Source organism: Triturus cristatus, chromosome 8 (genome assembly GCF_964204655.1).
Source record: "Triturus cristatus chromosome 8, aTriCri1.1, whole genome shotgun sequence".
NCBI lineage: Eukaryota > Metazoa > Chordata > Amphibia > Caudata > Salamandridae > Triturus > Triturus cristatus.
This window is the reverse complement of record NC_140591.1, coordinates 8,923,720-8,939,339: the sequence shown is the minus strand read 5'-3', so window position 1 is coordinate 8,939,339 and position 15,620 is coordinate 8,923,720. Positions and strand designations below refer to the sequence as shown.

At 51.5% G+C, this 15,620-nt stretch overlaps 1 protein-coding gene across 1 annotated transcript in view; it reads left to right on the top strand.

Annotated features, from left to right (window-relative positions):
* Nucleotides 1-444: 444 nt before the first annotated feature.
* Nucleotides 445-15,620, top strand: part of LOC146799825 (uncharacterized) — a 108,662-nt gene continuing 93,486 nt past the window's right edge. The window contains exon 1 of the mRNA XM_085624018.1: nucleotides 445-803. The gene's annotated coding sequence lies outside the window, so the exon portion shown is untranslated. The remainder of the gene's footprint in view (nucleotides 804-15,620) is intronic.

Sequence of the window (15,620 nt, the reverse complement as noted above, 5' to 3'; positions counted from 1 at the left end):
CCACGTGCGCCGGAGCCCTCCGCGTCACTGCATGAATGGTGCCACCCCAGCCGCCCGCCCCAACTGGCCCGCAGATGCCCGCGCGCAGCTCTTTAAAGTCACTGAACCCTGCAGATTACCAGAACTCTTTGCCTCGTAAAAATTCCCCACATCCCAGCTCGGCGCTGGGCCTCCCAGCGCGCTCGTGTCACGGTCATTGGGAGCCACTTTTATTGGATTTGTGTGCGGGAGGGGTGGGGGCTCTTCGGAAAGCTGGGCCCTCCCCCGTGCGAACCTGTCCATCACCAGCTGGGATTAGCGGCGCTCAGGCCGGACCCAGGGGCACGCAGCCCCACCCTGAACCGTGTCACCAGGGCTCAGGGGTAATTATAGCCTCAAAAGAGAGGCAACGGGGGATGTGGACAGCTGGGGGCCCAGAAGAGAGGGCCCCCCCCCACCAGCATGAGGTCCGGGCCTAGCACACCAGGGGCTGTGGACAGATGTGGACCCAGAAGAGAGGGGTCCCCCTCCTGCATGAGGTCTGGCCCTAGCACACATGGGGCTGTGGACAGCAGGGGCCCCAGAAGAGAGGGGTCCCCTCCAGCATGAGGTCTGGCCCTAGCACACGAGGGGCTGTGGACAGCAGGAGCCCCAGAACAAAGGGCCCCCTCCAGCAAGAGGTACAAGCCAACCACACACCAGGGGCTGTGGACAGATGTGGACCCAGAAGAGAGGGCCCCCCCTCCAGCATGAGGTCCGGGCCTCCAACACCAGGGGCTGTGGACAGCAGGGGGCCCAGAACAAAGGGCCCCCTCCAGCAAGAGGTACAAGCCAACCACACACCAGGGCCTGTGGACAGCTGGGGGTCCAGAAGAGAGGGGCCCCCTCCAGCATGAGGTCTGGGCCTCCCACACAAGAGGCTGTGGACAGCAGGGGACCCAGAAGAGAGGGGTCCCAGGGCTTTAAGTGGGATGAAAAAACTAGTGGGGTCTCTCTAAGGGGTGTGATCAATTTAATTAAGGGTGTGGCTTAAAAACATGTGAGCTTAAAAAATTGTGCCTAGCAGAGTGTGCTGCCTGACTTGTATTTTGCAGTTTCTGTCATTGCATCCAGACATATGATACAACAAGTAACACCATACCTAAAACAAGGCAGGACTATTGGCTTTGTCAGTGGTTGTTAGAGCTAAATAAGCGGCAGCTATGGCTTGTATATAATATTGAAAAGGCTTCCACTTAAAGCCCTGGTGACACCACAACGATGCTGCTGCTTCTGAGTTTCAAAAAGAGAAGGGAAATCCAGAGAAGAAATGACTCCCTTTGAAGGGTTTCCCTTCCTCTACAAGGCTCACCTGGGATGACGTCATGTCATGCCGTAACTTTTCCACTAGTGAGAAGCGAGCAGCGCACATCGAGGTGCCGCTGTCACTGCAGTCCGGGAAAAAACGGACCGCCCGTGCCAGGGCACAAAACAGAGCGTTGATAGAGACCCGTTTCCAGACCCCCCTTAAAAAACTGCCGGTGCTCAGCCCCGGTGGGACCCGGCCCACTTAAAGCCCCGAGTGCCCCCCCCCCCCCTCCAGCATGAGGTCCGGGCCTCCCACACCCCTTCTCTTTCTTGAATTCCATCCCATCCTAATCTATCTGCCGCTTCTTTTTCTGAACTGTCCTCTGTTGCCATCAGGGTTAGCAGTAAAGCCTTTTTCCTATTTTCCCTGACATTTCTCACCATCTCTTTAGCTGTCCATCTTGCTTTTCCCTGCATGTCCTCTCTCTGCTCCTATCTCAGTGATCTGTGACCCCCCCTTATGCTCTCCTCTTCTTGATTATTGGCAATAGACCCCCTTCCCCCCTTTTTCGGTCTCAGCTGGACTGGGTATCTTAACTATAAAGGGCTTGACGCCCATCCATTTGTTATCATTCGTTGGCATCATTGTCACTCATCTTTGCTGACGCCTCATTGGCCAGTGCATGCCAGGCATCACTTCTTGTTTCTTCTGTGGAGCATGGACCAATCACGTTCGGTTCCTCTTAGTGTGCACCCACTGCGCGCGCTGTGATCGAGGCGCTATTCATTCTTCACCTCTATCTCTCTCTTGTCAGTGTTGATTCTCCCCCCTCCCCCCTCCCATCCACCCCTTCTCCACTTACTTTACAGAATTCAGCTAGCGTCGCCCCCGCAACCTCGCACCGTGTCTGTCCACACACTTCCTGCCATTCTTACGCCCCTTCACTGATCAGCAAACGTTGCCGTTTCCTTACCGTGTGCAGCTCGTGCGCCCGGCACGTGGCACAGCATAGCTATCATTGAACCTGTGTTCAAACATCCTGCCCCTTTGATGACGTGGCCCGTTTAATCTGTAAACAAAGGAGCTCCTTGTATGTTAATTTCTAAAGCTGCATGAATATTTTGAATCTTTTTCATCAGAACCACACATCTTATCACAAAGTCAAAAAATGCACTGAAAAATATTAACAGATTTGGTTGTCGAGAGCATCACAACAAATGTAACACAAGCATCTGAGCAGCTCTGGTGAACTGTGACTGCGGAAGGACAATTTAGAAAGGAGAGAGAGGGTGACACAGATGTGTGTGCACATCACGCAATGCAACACAATTTCACTCCACTCAACTCCACACAATGCCACATAACTTCACTATGCACCACTGCACTCCACTCCACTCAATGCCACACAATCCATTCCACTCCATGGCACACAATTCCACTCCACTCTATTCCACATACACAACTCCACTCCACTTCATGCCACTCCACTCTGCTCCATGCCACACCTTTCCACTCCACCAAATGTCACACAATTACACTCCATGCCACATACCACACAACTCCAATGCCCTCCACTCCACTCCACACACTGCCATACAATTCCACTCTACTCCATTCCACATAATGTCACACAATTCCACTCCACGCCACACAATGCTACTCAATTCTATACCAGAAAAAATTATTCCACTCCACACCACACAGTACCACATAGTTCTCCTCCACTCCATGCCACATAATGCCACATAACTCCACTCCATCACATATAGATCCACAAAAGTTGACTCCACTCCACCTCTCTCCACTCCACTCCACACAATGCTGCACAATTTTACTTCACGCCACGCCACACAATGCCACACAGTTCCACTGCCCTCCATATACTCAATTCCACTCCACATCATTCCATTGCACACAATTCAACTCTACTCTACTACACAACACAATGCCACTCAATTCCACTCCACTCCATGCCACAAATTGCCACACAATTCCACTCCACACAATGCCACAAAATCCTTCGCACACCACACAATTCCACTACACTCCAAACAATGTTACACAGTCGCACTCCACCACATACCACACAATTCCACTCCACACAATGCCACACAATTCCACATCACCCCACTCCACGCCACATAATGTCACACAGTTTCACTGCACACCACACAATGCACACCATTCCAATTCACTCCATTCTATGCCACACAAAATCCCACTCCACTGCATACCACACAATGCCACACAATTCCACTCCACTCTACACAATCCAGACAATTCAACTACACTTCACACAAAGCAACACAATTCTGCTCCACTCCACGCCAAACAATGCCACACAATTTCACCTTACTGTACACAAGCAAGACATTTCAATTACACTTTACACAATGCAATACAATTCCATCCCACTCTATTCCATACAATGCCACACAATTCCACTCCACTCAATTCCCCACAATAGCACACAATTCCATTCCGTTCTGTGCCATTCAATCTCACTCCATTCCACACAGTGCCACACCATCCCACTCCACTCTACTCAGTGCCACACAAATTCCACTTAACGCCACATATTTCCAGACAATTCCACTCCACCCCAAGCCACACGATGCAACACAATTACACTCCACTCCCCAGAATTACACTCCACTCTATTACACTCCACACAATGCCACAGAATTCCACTTCACACCAAGCCACACAATGCCACATAGTTCAACTCCACTCTATGACACACAATTCCACTTCACTCCACTCAAGTTCACTCCACACAACTCCACGCTACACAATGCTGTTGCACTCCACTCCATGCAATTACACCTCACACCAAAAATGCCACGCAATTCCTATCCACTCCACACAGTGCCACACACTTCCACTCCACTCCATGCCACACAATGCCACATAAATCCACTCCACTCCAAGTAATGTCACACAGTACCAAACACTTCCACTCCACAGCACACTATACTACATGATTCCACTTCACTCCACACAATGCTACACAATTCCACTCCACACAGTACCACACAATTCCATTCAACTCCACACAATACCACATAATTCCACTTCACTCAACACAATGTCACACAATTCCACTTAACTCCACCCACACCATGTCACACAATACCACACAATTCCATTCTACTCAACTACATGCCACTCCAGAACACTCAATGCCACACAATTCCCATCCACTGCACTCCATTCCACACAGTGCCACACAATTTCACTCAACTCAACTATACTCCACCCCACACACAAAGCCCCACAATTAAACTAGAATTCTGGGGAGATGAAGGTCAAACTGCTGTCGGTGCTATACCCGTCGTTTGAACGACAGTTCCTGACTTGTCTTCTCTATTTGAAGTTGTGTTGCTGGACCCTGGACAGCGGTATTCACCGCCTGCCTCGTGGGCAGAAAAGGCCGGTCAGTGTGGGCCTTGGTCAGCCTCTGGCTGCTTTGAAGTTGAATGCTGGGGCAAGTGCCGCATGAGGTGTAACCAGCGATTGCCGGGGTTGTCAAAGTTAGTGATTGCCCCTGTGTGTCTAGACATGTTACTAATTCACTTAGGAGAGAGTGATTTAGTGTAGCTTTCTGATCTCGGCTTACTAAAGTTCATGAAAGAAGATTTATGGTTGATTGCCAAGTCATGGTCATGGGCCCGCATGATTCCAGGCAGAGTTAGCGTTACGTCGGGTTTGGAGGGGCCGCATTGGCACACTGCAGGGGAGCGAGCCAGGCATAGGGCATTGGCACGCTGCAGGGGAGCGAGCCAGGCATAGGGCATTGGCACGCTGCAGTGGAGCGAGCCAGGCATAGGGCATTGGCACACTGCAGTGGAGCGAGCCAGGCATAGGGCATTGGCACGCTGCAGTGGAGCGAGCCAGGCATAGGGCATTGGCACGCTGCAGTGGAGCGAGCCAGGCATAGGGTCAGCTGAGAGATGAGACGCTTCTTGTGCCCTAAGAAGACTATTACAGTCTGAGAGCATCATGAGAAGAGCCTTTCACCAGCTAGACCGGACGGGGTCCATCTGTCCTTTCTGGGCAGTGAATATTACTGGGCGGGCACAAGGAAGCTTTTGGGTAGTTAGACAAAATATGAGTTTTAAATATTGAGTTACAGAAATATTGGAAAAAGAATACTGTGATGAAAAAGCATTGTGATGCAGAAATAGCGTTATCAAGAATATCGTTTTTTTTCAATTAATGATATTGGTGTAAAAAATATCGTTTTTTAATTATCTTTACGTGTTTTAGTTCATATATTCATTTTATGTGTTATTATTATTTGTATGATTGTTAATATTTTTAAATATATTTTGTTAATTTAAATGATTTGTAATTTTTTGCGGGTTGCTAGGTTTGTTGGGTATAGGGGGGAAGTGTGTAAAAGATGAATCAGCAGCGTAAAGCCTGAGGAGAAGGAACTGGGAAAGCTGTAAGGAGGAGTACTGTCCCTGACCTGGGGGATTGGCCTGCAGTGGTTGCCTTGCTGCTAAAGGAGAGGAGAAAGACTACAAAGAAACTTTGCTTCAACTTGTGCTTAAAGATCTCCAAGGGCTTGTGAGTGAGCTTGCCCCCTGAACGAAGTCCCAGGACCAGTGGACTTCATCCGCCTCGCAATCCGCTGCTAGAAACACTGTTTTTAGCATTTTCCAAGGCTGGGAGCTGTGTACTCCTCATACCGCCAATTCGTGTCCAGCAACGCACCGTACCCGCTTGTCTGCCTCAATCAACGTGTACTAAGATCCGTAGATCGCACCGTGACTGGCCGACTTCGCCGCGTACAAACGCTGCGCTTCATCGAGTCATCTTGGTGGGTACGACCCGCAACCTGCCACTGAAGTTCAAGGCTGCCGTTCGCATCGAAAGAGGGAGTACGCACCGTACGTATGCACGTACGCCCTGCATTGCAGCCAAAGACTGAAAGCCACTCCCACCGTACCGCTCGTACGCCACAACGAACAGCAAAGCACCGTACAACGTCTCGTCCCCTCAAGCAACGAGACTCAGGGCCCCAACAAGCCGTAAGCTCGCACCGCGAAAGGAGGACATCGCAGCATCCAACGCATTGCCTTCACAGCAGCGTCCGTGACGAACTCTCCAAAAAGCTAAGGTACTGTGTACGTTTCGCCCAGTAGGGTGTACGCTTCGCACCGGAGCATCCGCAGCACTTATAGACTCATTCTGTAGGCCAGTTCATCCCCGTACGGGCCAAACCAAGAAGAACGAAGCGCACAGAACTTTTAAAGCACGCTGTAACAAAGAACTGTTTATTGCTAATAGTACTGTGGCCCTTTTTATCGTTATTTGGTCTTATGCTAAGCCTGATATAAAATACGTATTTTTGATAATCCCAGTGTGGAGTCCATTTGTGGTGTTGTCACTGAGTTACTGTATGTGGTCACAAATGCTTAACCTATAAAGCTCTGAGATAAGCCTTGTCTGCTCGCGCCAAGCTACCTAGAGGGTGAGCAGGGGTTATTGTAGGAGTATAAACCCTTACCCTGACTAGAGGAGAGAGTACCTACCTGTGCCAACCAGAGATCCTCAATTCTAACAATTTCAAAAACTCAATAACTACGGAAGATTCAATAGAGCTTACCACTTTAATCTCTGGCCAGTGGAAGTACATATCCATACAAACAAGAACATATCAGTCACAAGATTTTATTTTGACCGGCCCCAAAATATCAATGGCCACCTCTGACCAAGGACCATCCGATTCTTCTCTCAGCACCATGGGTTGCGTTCTACATTTCAAAACTTTGTCACAAGCCACACATTTTAGGCAATTTCTAACTTCCCTTTCAATCCAGACATCCATGCCTGGCCACCAGTATGCTTCTCTCAATCTCTCCTTCGTCTTGACAATTCCCATGTGACTGGCATGTGCACATTTCAACAACCTATCCCATAAATTGTGGGATGGAATTAGTCTGCTGCCCCTCAAAAGAATACCGTCCACAAAAGTGAGCTCATCTTTGACCTGCCAATAACCCTTCATTTCTTGATCACATTATTTCTTTTCACACCACCACTCCAAAACAATAGTCATTACCTGGTTTAAATCTTCATCTTTCGCTAAAGTTCCTCTCCATTTATCCTCAGAGACAATACCATCACTAATGAGACATACATCCACACCTTCTTCAAAATCATCACCACCAAAGCAATCACACACTACTGATTCTTCATCAGCACTACCTAACCTAGACAAGCAATCTGCCAGAATATTGTTGGCACCTGGCAAATAGGAGACCACAAAATTAAACTCATGCAAGGCAACAACCCACTTTCGATGTGAGACAAAATCAATTCCTTTTTTTTCAAAGAGTTCCTTCAAAGGTTTATGATCCGTTAAGACCTCAAACATACTTCCCCAAAGAAATTTCAACAACTTGCGGAAGGCCCAATTGATGGCCAGTGCCTCCCTTTCCACAATAGAATAGTTGCATTCCACCCTTCTTAAGGGTCTGTGCATAAATAAGACAACCTTTTCGACTCCTTCTGATTTCTGAAACAAAACCACCCCTAAACCTTTAGAGCTGGCGTCTGTCATGAAGTAAGACTTTTTCTTTGCATCGAAACTGCTGAGATCTTGGGCTTTGCTGAGACACATCTTTAAATGTTGAAATTCGCCATCACAATCCTTAGACCATTCAAACTCACACCCTTTTTTTAAGAGGTCTCTTAAGTGACTAGTCACACTAGCGAAATTGGGGACAAATTTGTGGTAAAATTCCGCCATCTCTAGGAATTTCACAAGTTCTTCTTTGTTTAGAGGAGTCCAGAGTTTACAGATGGTCTCAATCAACGCAGATTTGGGCTTAATACCATTTGCAGACACTTGATGACCCAAATATTCAATTTCAGTTACATCAAATTTAAACTTGTCCGCATGTAGAGTCAAACCAGCATCACACATCTTTCTCAAAACTAAACTCAACCTCTGATCATGCTGTTTGGATTCCACACTGAGCACCAGAACATCATCTTGGTAAATTTTGACTCCTTCAACATACTCGAGAATGTGTTCCATAACTCTCTGGAACACTGAGGCCCCAGAGATGAGGCCATAAGGCATTCTTAAGAATTTAAAGGTGCCAAAGGGCGTAACAAAGGCAGTTAAATCTTGAGAAGATGGTTGTAGTTTTCCCTGATGGTAAGCCAAGAGAGCACAACATTTCACTGATGTTAGGCAGTGGATAGTGATCTACTACCACTGCTTTATTGGGCTCTCTTAGGTCCACACAAAGCCTGGCCTCCCCATTGGCCTTGTGAGCCATAACAATGGGTGAAAGCCATTCTGTTGCCTCAACCTCCTCTATAATACCATTGTCTTTCAGTTTGTCTAGTTCCATTCTCATACTGTCTTTCACTGTAAGTGGAACTCCCCGAACCTTAGCTACTTTCGAATAGAACCAGGTTTAATCTTAATGTGGGGCACGTAGTTTTTGAGACAACCAAGCTTTTTTTTAATACTTCAGGAAACTGACTGACTTAACTAACGGATGGTAGAGATCTGGTTTGATCCTGCATCCTACATGTGGAACCTTGAACTTCCTGTAGAGTTCGGATTTCTTGTAGCTGTTCAGTTTTGCCTCATCCCATTCTACCTTTTCTATTTCAGAGGCTTCAGATGTTGTTTTCTCTATGCTGTTTGGGCCAGGCATTACTCCAAACACAATGGATCTTCTTTCTTGACAAGCAAAAATTAAAGGTCTGTGGCTCAAGCTACTGGACTGTACTCACTGTGCAATGGTTAATAATCACTGCGCAGACACCACAAATGCAAATCCGTAATCCCACCGCTGCCACCAATGTTAGAATCGGGGGTCTCTGGTTGGCGCAGGTCTGCACTTGCGACAAGCAGGGACCCTCTCCTCTAAGTCAGGGCAAAGGATTTCTCTCAGCAGACAACCCCTGCTCACCCTCTAGGTAGTGTGGCACGAGCAGTCAGGCTAATCTCTAGAGCACATATGGTTAAGCACTTGCAATGTCCCACAATAATCACCAACCCACCACACAGAGGCACCAGACTGTATTTGTAAAAATAAAGCTCTTTATATAGATTCTTTAATCAGGCTTCAGTAACAGTCTTTAGACTTTAAACACGGTTCCAGTTACTTGTTATAATGTTCCAATTTGGTCTTAGGAGGCCACAGTTCTTCAGAATTCAAGGCTGGGTGCTGTCTGCACCTATCTGGGGTCTGTGCGCGTCGTAGCGCGCTTTGTACGCGTTGTACCGCTCTTGGTACGCATCGTACCGCTCTCGGTACGCGTCGTCGTACCACTCTTCGCGACGATCCCCACGATAGCTCACGCCTACCGCATGAGCAAACATACGGGGCCGACGATCCTGAAGGCAGTACGGGCCATACGGTTGGCCTACGATGATGCGTACAGTTCTCTGTAATGCACCCGTACGCTGCCTGTATGCTGGGGTCAGAACGCGCACAGTTCTCTACGCTGCAGCCGTACGCTGCAGGTACGCTGATGTTTTCGAAGCGCACAGTACCTTGTTTCTTCTTGGGGGTTCGAGGCGATGCCGCAGTCGTAGAGGGGGCGTCCCACGTCGCGGTGCGGTCCTCCTTCACAGAGGGCAGCGATGCGTTGTGGGGCGCCTCTTGACTCTGACGTCCGTCGCGATGCTGAGGAAGGCGGGGCGGCGGCTTGAGGTGAATCCAGCGGCGGGGCGCTGCCAACAGGGTATCATCCAGGAGAGGCGAACTGAGGTGTGGGCGATCTTTGCGGTGGGCTCTACGGCTCGGGGGCCACAGAGGCTCGTTGCTTGGACCGGACGGTCCTTTCTTGCGGTGCGAGCTCCGGCTCGAGGGGGCAGCAGTTTGCGATGCTCAGGCTAGGCCTTTACGGTGCTCACTGCGGCACAGTCATCCAGGGGTCACGTTGCTCGGCGGGATGAGGGTGCACAGGTTCTCAGAGTGCGGGACAGGTTCCCAGTCGTACTCAGGTCTCTGGAGTCAGTGCTGAAGGGGGAATTCACCAGCAGCAGTTCCCTTCTTCCAGGGAGGGGTAGCGCCCACTGTTCCTGGGGCGCAGTTCAGGAGGCAAGCTCACAAGCAAGCCCTTGGAGATTGTTTTAGATGCACAAGTGAAATAAAAGTCTTGCAGTCTTTTCTTCTTCTCTCCTTCTTGCAGCAAGGCACCCACCACAGGCCAGTCTCTCAGGCTAGAGACAGTACTCCTCCTTGTAGCTTTCCCAGGTCCTTCTCTTCAGGCAGAGTTTCTTCTTGGCGTCAACAGGATCTGATTTCTTAGGAGCAGGGCTCCTTCTTTTATACACAGTTTCTTTTGTTCTTTGTGGCCAGGGGGCCTGTGCCTGGCTCAGTCCGGTTTTGGAGCACTTTGTTGTGGTGACTCTGCTCTTTCCTTTCAGTGCACAGGGCAGAGACATCAGCCGCTCCACAGGGGGCGGAGCCAGCATTGTGGTGGCAGAGCACAACCCTATTCAGAGTCAAGGTGTACTCCTCCCACACATCCAGGTGTAATCTCTCTACCCACCACCTGGCAGCCAGCCTGTCTCCTGGAATTCCCCAGCCCTGCCCCTCACTGAAACTAATGCAAAAGCAACAATTGATGGACAGAATGCAGAACAATGTCATACATTCACCCCAGTACAGAGATCTGGGCCTAAATCCTTCGTTTTTTTGCTCACCATGCCATTCCAGTTTGAACCCAGCCATATGCAAATCAGTCTTGACCCTGTGCCCCATGGGAACAGTCCAGCCCGAACTGCCAAGCCAGGTCCTCCCTGGACTGGAAACAAGCATCCTAGGACCGGTTTCGGGCTTTCAGCCCTCGTCAGCCAGGATAGCTTGATTCCAGTGGCATGGAGAGCACGGGACTCACGTCTGAGCATACCCGTCCCACTCGGGGTGACAAATGCAAAAACAACAATTTTTGCATAGGTTGCTTGATTCCGGTCCAGTGAAGACATGGCTTGGCAGTTCGGGCTGGACTGTTCCCATGAGGCACAGGGTCAAGACTGATTTGCATATGGCCATGTCTAAACTGGGGTGGTGTAGTGGGCAAAAGAAAGATGGATTTAACCCAGATCTCTTGACTGGGGGAGAATGTCTGCATTGTCAGCATTCCGTCCATCAATTGTTTGTTGTAACGCTTCACTGAAACTAGGCAGCACACACACACAGCAGAGGCGGACTGAAATGGTTAGGCAAGTAAATACTAACTTTCTAAAAGTAGTATTTACAAACACAGGATATTAAAATAAACTTTACTAAAAGAAGTATTTTATTATTCTGAGTTCAGGCATACTAAACTTGACTCTCTACCATGCTCTCTGAGTCCGCTGGGATTATAGCGTGTAATAATTCCAGCAGCCCATTCTGGCCTATGGAGAGCAGGTAGCCTTCAATAGTGAAAAACGAAAATGGCTGCAATTCACTATTAGGACATGCCACACATATCAGGGCATGTCCTACCTTATGCTTACAATGCACCCTGCCCTTGGGCCTACCATAGGGGTGACTAATATGTAGTTAAGGGAAGGTTTAGGGACTGGCAAGTAGGTGCACTTGCGCAGTCAGCATGACAGTACCAGACTGCATGCAGGTTCTGCAATGGCAGACCTTAGACACATTTTACAAGGCTGCTTCTGTGGGTGGCACAACCAGTGCTGCAAGCCCACCAGCAGCATTTGTATTTACAAGCCCTGGCACTCCTGGTGCACTTTACTAGGGGCTGATGGTAAACCAAATAAGCCAAACATGGACACCAATCGATGTATACACTTTTCATAGGGAGCACTTGCACTGTGGCACTGATTGGCAGTGGCACAGTGCCCTGAGCAGCTAACACCAACAAAACACTGCCAGGTCTAACAAGGACCATATCGAGGAATACAGAAACACATGCATTCACAGGAACCCCATTCAGGCACGTAGAAACATGTGTGCACAAGGACCACATTCAGGCGTACATAAATATGTGTGCACAAGGAACATATTCAGGCATACATAAACACATGTGCACGAGGACCATGAACACAAGGACCACATCTAGACGTGCAAAAACACGTGTGCACAAGGACAACATACAGGCATGCAGAAACACATGTGCACAAGGACCAGGTCTAGGTATACTCAAACGTTTGTGCACAAGGACAGTATCGAGGCATGCACAGACATGCTTAGTCTCTCGTACACGCATGATCTGCCTCACACGGTCTCTTTCTCACACATACACGCACTGCTATCCAGACGCACAAACATCTTGATACCGACACACATGCACATACTCTCACCCTCTCACACCTAGCCTCCCTCGCACAAACACACAGACAACAAACATGCCCCAGGCACACGCATTCACCCTCGTCACACACAGTCCCTTGTGTGTGCGCACATGCAGACAGAGACAGACACACACAGAAACAGTGACAGAGAAGGCAAGACAGAAAAAAGTAATATAGCTAGCGAGAGTGACAGAAAGAAAACACACAGAGCCTGGGGCGGCCATGTGTACTGCTTGGAGCCGCTGGGCTGCGAGCCGAGGGGGAGGCTGGAAGAGCATCAGAGCCCCCCCCCCCCCTCCCCCCGCCCTCCCCCCCCCCCCCCGCTTTATGAACCTTTCTCCAAAGAGTGCCCCGTCAGCCAAGAGAAACACGACGTGCCAGCCGCCCTCTGCCACCTCCAAGGGAACATATTGACTCAGCTCGGACCCGCCGCATGTCTGGAAGATTCCTCCCGGGCTGGCAGCGTGTTGGGCCTGGCCCTCACCAGCCTCCGTCCATCAGCTGCAGACCACACAGCGCACTACAAGCTGCCGGGACTGGGCGATGGCAAACCAGGCACGGGTGCTGTGCAGGATACGAGCTCTGCTGTCAGCCTTCACCCACAGGCAGGGTCCTGTCCAGAGTGTGAAATGTGCCAGCCATGGGGGCGCGAGATCTAAGGTGCACCCAGGGTGGGGGTGAAGAGAGAGAGCCACGGGTGCTCCAGGTCTAAGGTGCACCCAGGGTGGGGGTGAAGAGTGCCAGCCACGGGTGCTCGAGGTCTAAGGTGCACCCAGGGTGGGGGTCACCCAGGGTGGGGGTGAAGAGTGCCAGCCACGGGTGCTCGAGGTCTAAGGTGCACCCAGGCTGTGGGTGAAGAGTGCCAGCCACGGGTGCTCCAGGTCTAAGGTGCACCCAGGGTGGGGGTGAAAAGAGCCAGCCAAGGGTGCTCCAGGTTTAAGGTGCACCCAGGGTGGGGGTGAAGAGTGCCAGCCACGGGTGCTCCAGGTTTAAGGTGCACCCAGGGTGGGGGTGAAGAGAGCCAGCCACGGGTGCTCCAGGTCTAAGGGACACCCAGGGTGGGGGTGAAAAGAGCCAGCCAAGGGTGCTCCAGGTTTAAGGTGCACCCAGGGTGGGGGTGAAGAGTACCAGCCACGGGTGCTCCAGGTTTAAGGTGCACCCAGGCTGTGGGTGAAGAGTGCCAGCCACGGGTGCTCGAGGTCTAAGGTGCACCTAGGGTGGGGGTGAAGAGTGCCAGCCACGGATGCTCGAGGTCTAAGGTGCACCCAGGGTGGGGGTGAAGAGTGCCAGCCACAGGTGCTCCAGGTTTAAGGTGCACCCAGGGTGGGGGTGAAGAGAGCCAGCCACGGGTGCTCGAGGACTAAGGTGCACCCTGGGTGGGGGTGAAGAGTGCCAGCCATGGGGGCGCGAGGTGTAAGGTGCACCCAGGGTGGGGGTGAAGAGTGCCAGCCACAGGTGCTCCAGGTCTAAGGTGCACCCAGGGTGGGGGATAAGAGTGCCAGCCATGGGGGCACAAGGTCTAAAGTGCACCCAGGGTGGGGGTGAAGAGAGCCAGCCACGGGTGCTCGAGGTCTAAGGTGCACCCAGGGTGGGGGTGAAGAGTGCCAGCCACGGGTGCTCCAGGTCTAAGGTGCACCCAGGGTGGTGGTGAAGAGTGCCAGCCACGGGTGCTCCAGGTCTAAGGTGCACCCTGGGTGGGGGTGAAGAGTGCCAGCCATGGGGGCGCGAGGTGTAAGGTGCACCCAGGGTGGGGGTGAAGAGTGCCAGCCACAGGTGCTCCAGGTCTAAGGTGCACCCAGGGTGGGGGATAAGAGTGCCAGCCATGGGGGCACAAGGTCTAAAGTGCACCCAGGGTGGGGGTGAAGAGAGCCAGCCACGGGTGCTCGAGGTCTAAGGTGCACCCAGGGTGGGGGTGAAGAGTGCCAGCCACGGGTGCTCCAGGTCTAAGGTGTACCCAGGGTGGGGGTGAAGAGAGACAGCCACGGGCGCTCCAGGTCTAAGGGCACCCAGGCTGTGGGTGAAGAGTGCCAGCCACGGGTGCTCGAGGTCTAAGGTGCACCTAGGGTGGGAGTGAAGAGTGCCAGCCACGGGTGCTCGAGGTCTAAGGTGCACCCAGGGTGGGGGTGAAGAGTGCCAGCCACAGGTGCTCCAGGTCTAAGGTGCACCCAGGGTGAGGGTGAAGAGTGCCAGCCACAGGTGCTCCAGGTCTAAGGTGCAACCAGGGTGGGGGTAAAGAGTGCCAACCACGGGTGCTCGAGGTCTAAGGTGCACCTAGGGTGGGAGTGAAGAGTGCCAGCCACGGGTGCTCAAGGTCTAAGGTGCACCCAGGGTGGGGGTGAAGAGTGCCAGCCACGGGTGCTCCAGGTTTAAGGTGCACCCAGGCTGTGGGTGAAGAGTGCCAGCCACGGGTGCTCGAGGTCTAAGGTGCACCCAGGGTGGGGGTGAAGAGTGCCAGCCACGGGTGCTCCAGGTCTAAGGTGCACCCAGAGTGGGGGAGACGAGAGCCAGCCACAGGTGCTCGAGGTCTAAGGTGCACCCAGGGTGGGGGTGAAGGGTGCCAGCCACGGGTGCTCCAGGTCTAAGGTGCACCCAGGGTGGGGGTGAAGAGAGCCAGCCAGGGGTGCTCCAGGTTGTTGGACTTGGCCCTTCTGGCAGGTTCACCCCTGAAACTTTTTGCTTTTTATTGTGACCTGGTGTTAGTGATTTTTGACTTCTGCGCACTTCACCACTGTGTCCCAGGGTAAAGTGCGTGCGTGTAGTGAGGTTGGCCTCCCCTCCCATAGGAATGCATGGGGGAATGTATGTGTCCCTGGTAGTTCCTGATGCGTGGGGAGTGCAGGTGCGAGTTTGGTATGTGCGGACTCGTGTGATGAAATGCTGCGCGATGATGTGTGCGGCGTCAATGTACCTAGTGTGGAAGTGCCACTTCTAGAAAGTTGGCATTTCTGTGTGGAGTGTGAGATGAGTGCCTTGTCTGGCGCTTGGCTGGCTGAGGTCATGTGATGGGCTAGGGAATCCCCAGTCAGGAGGAGTCACCCAGTGGTGAATGGGAAGATCAGCAGC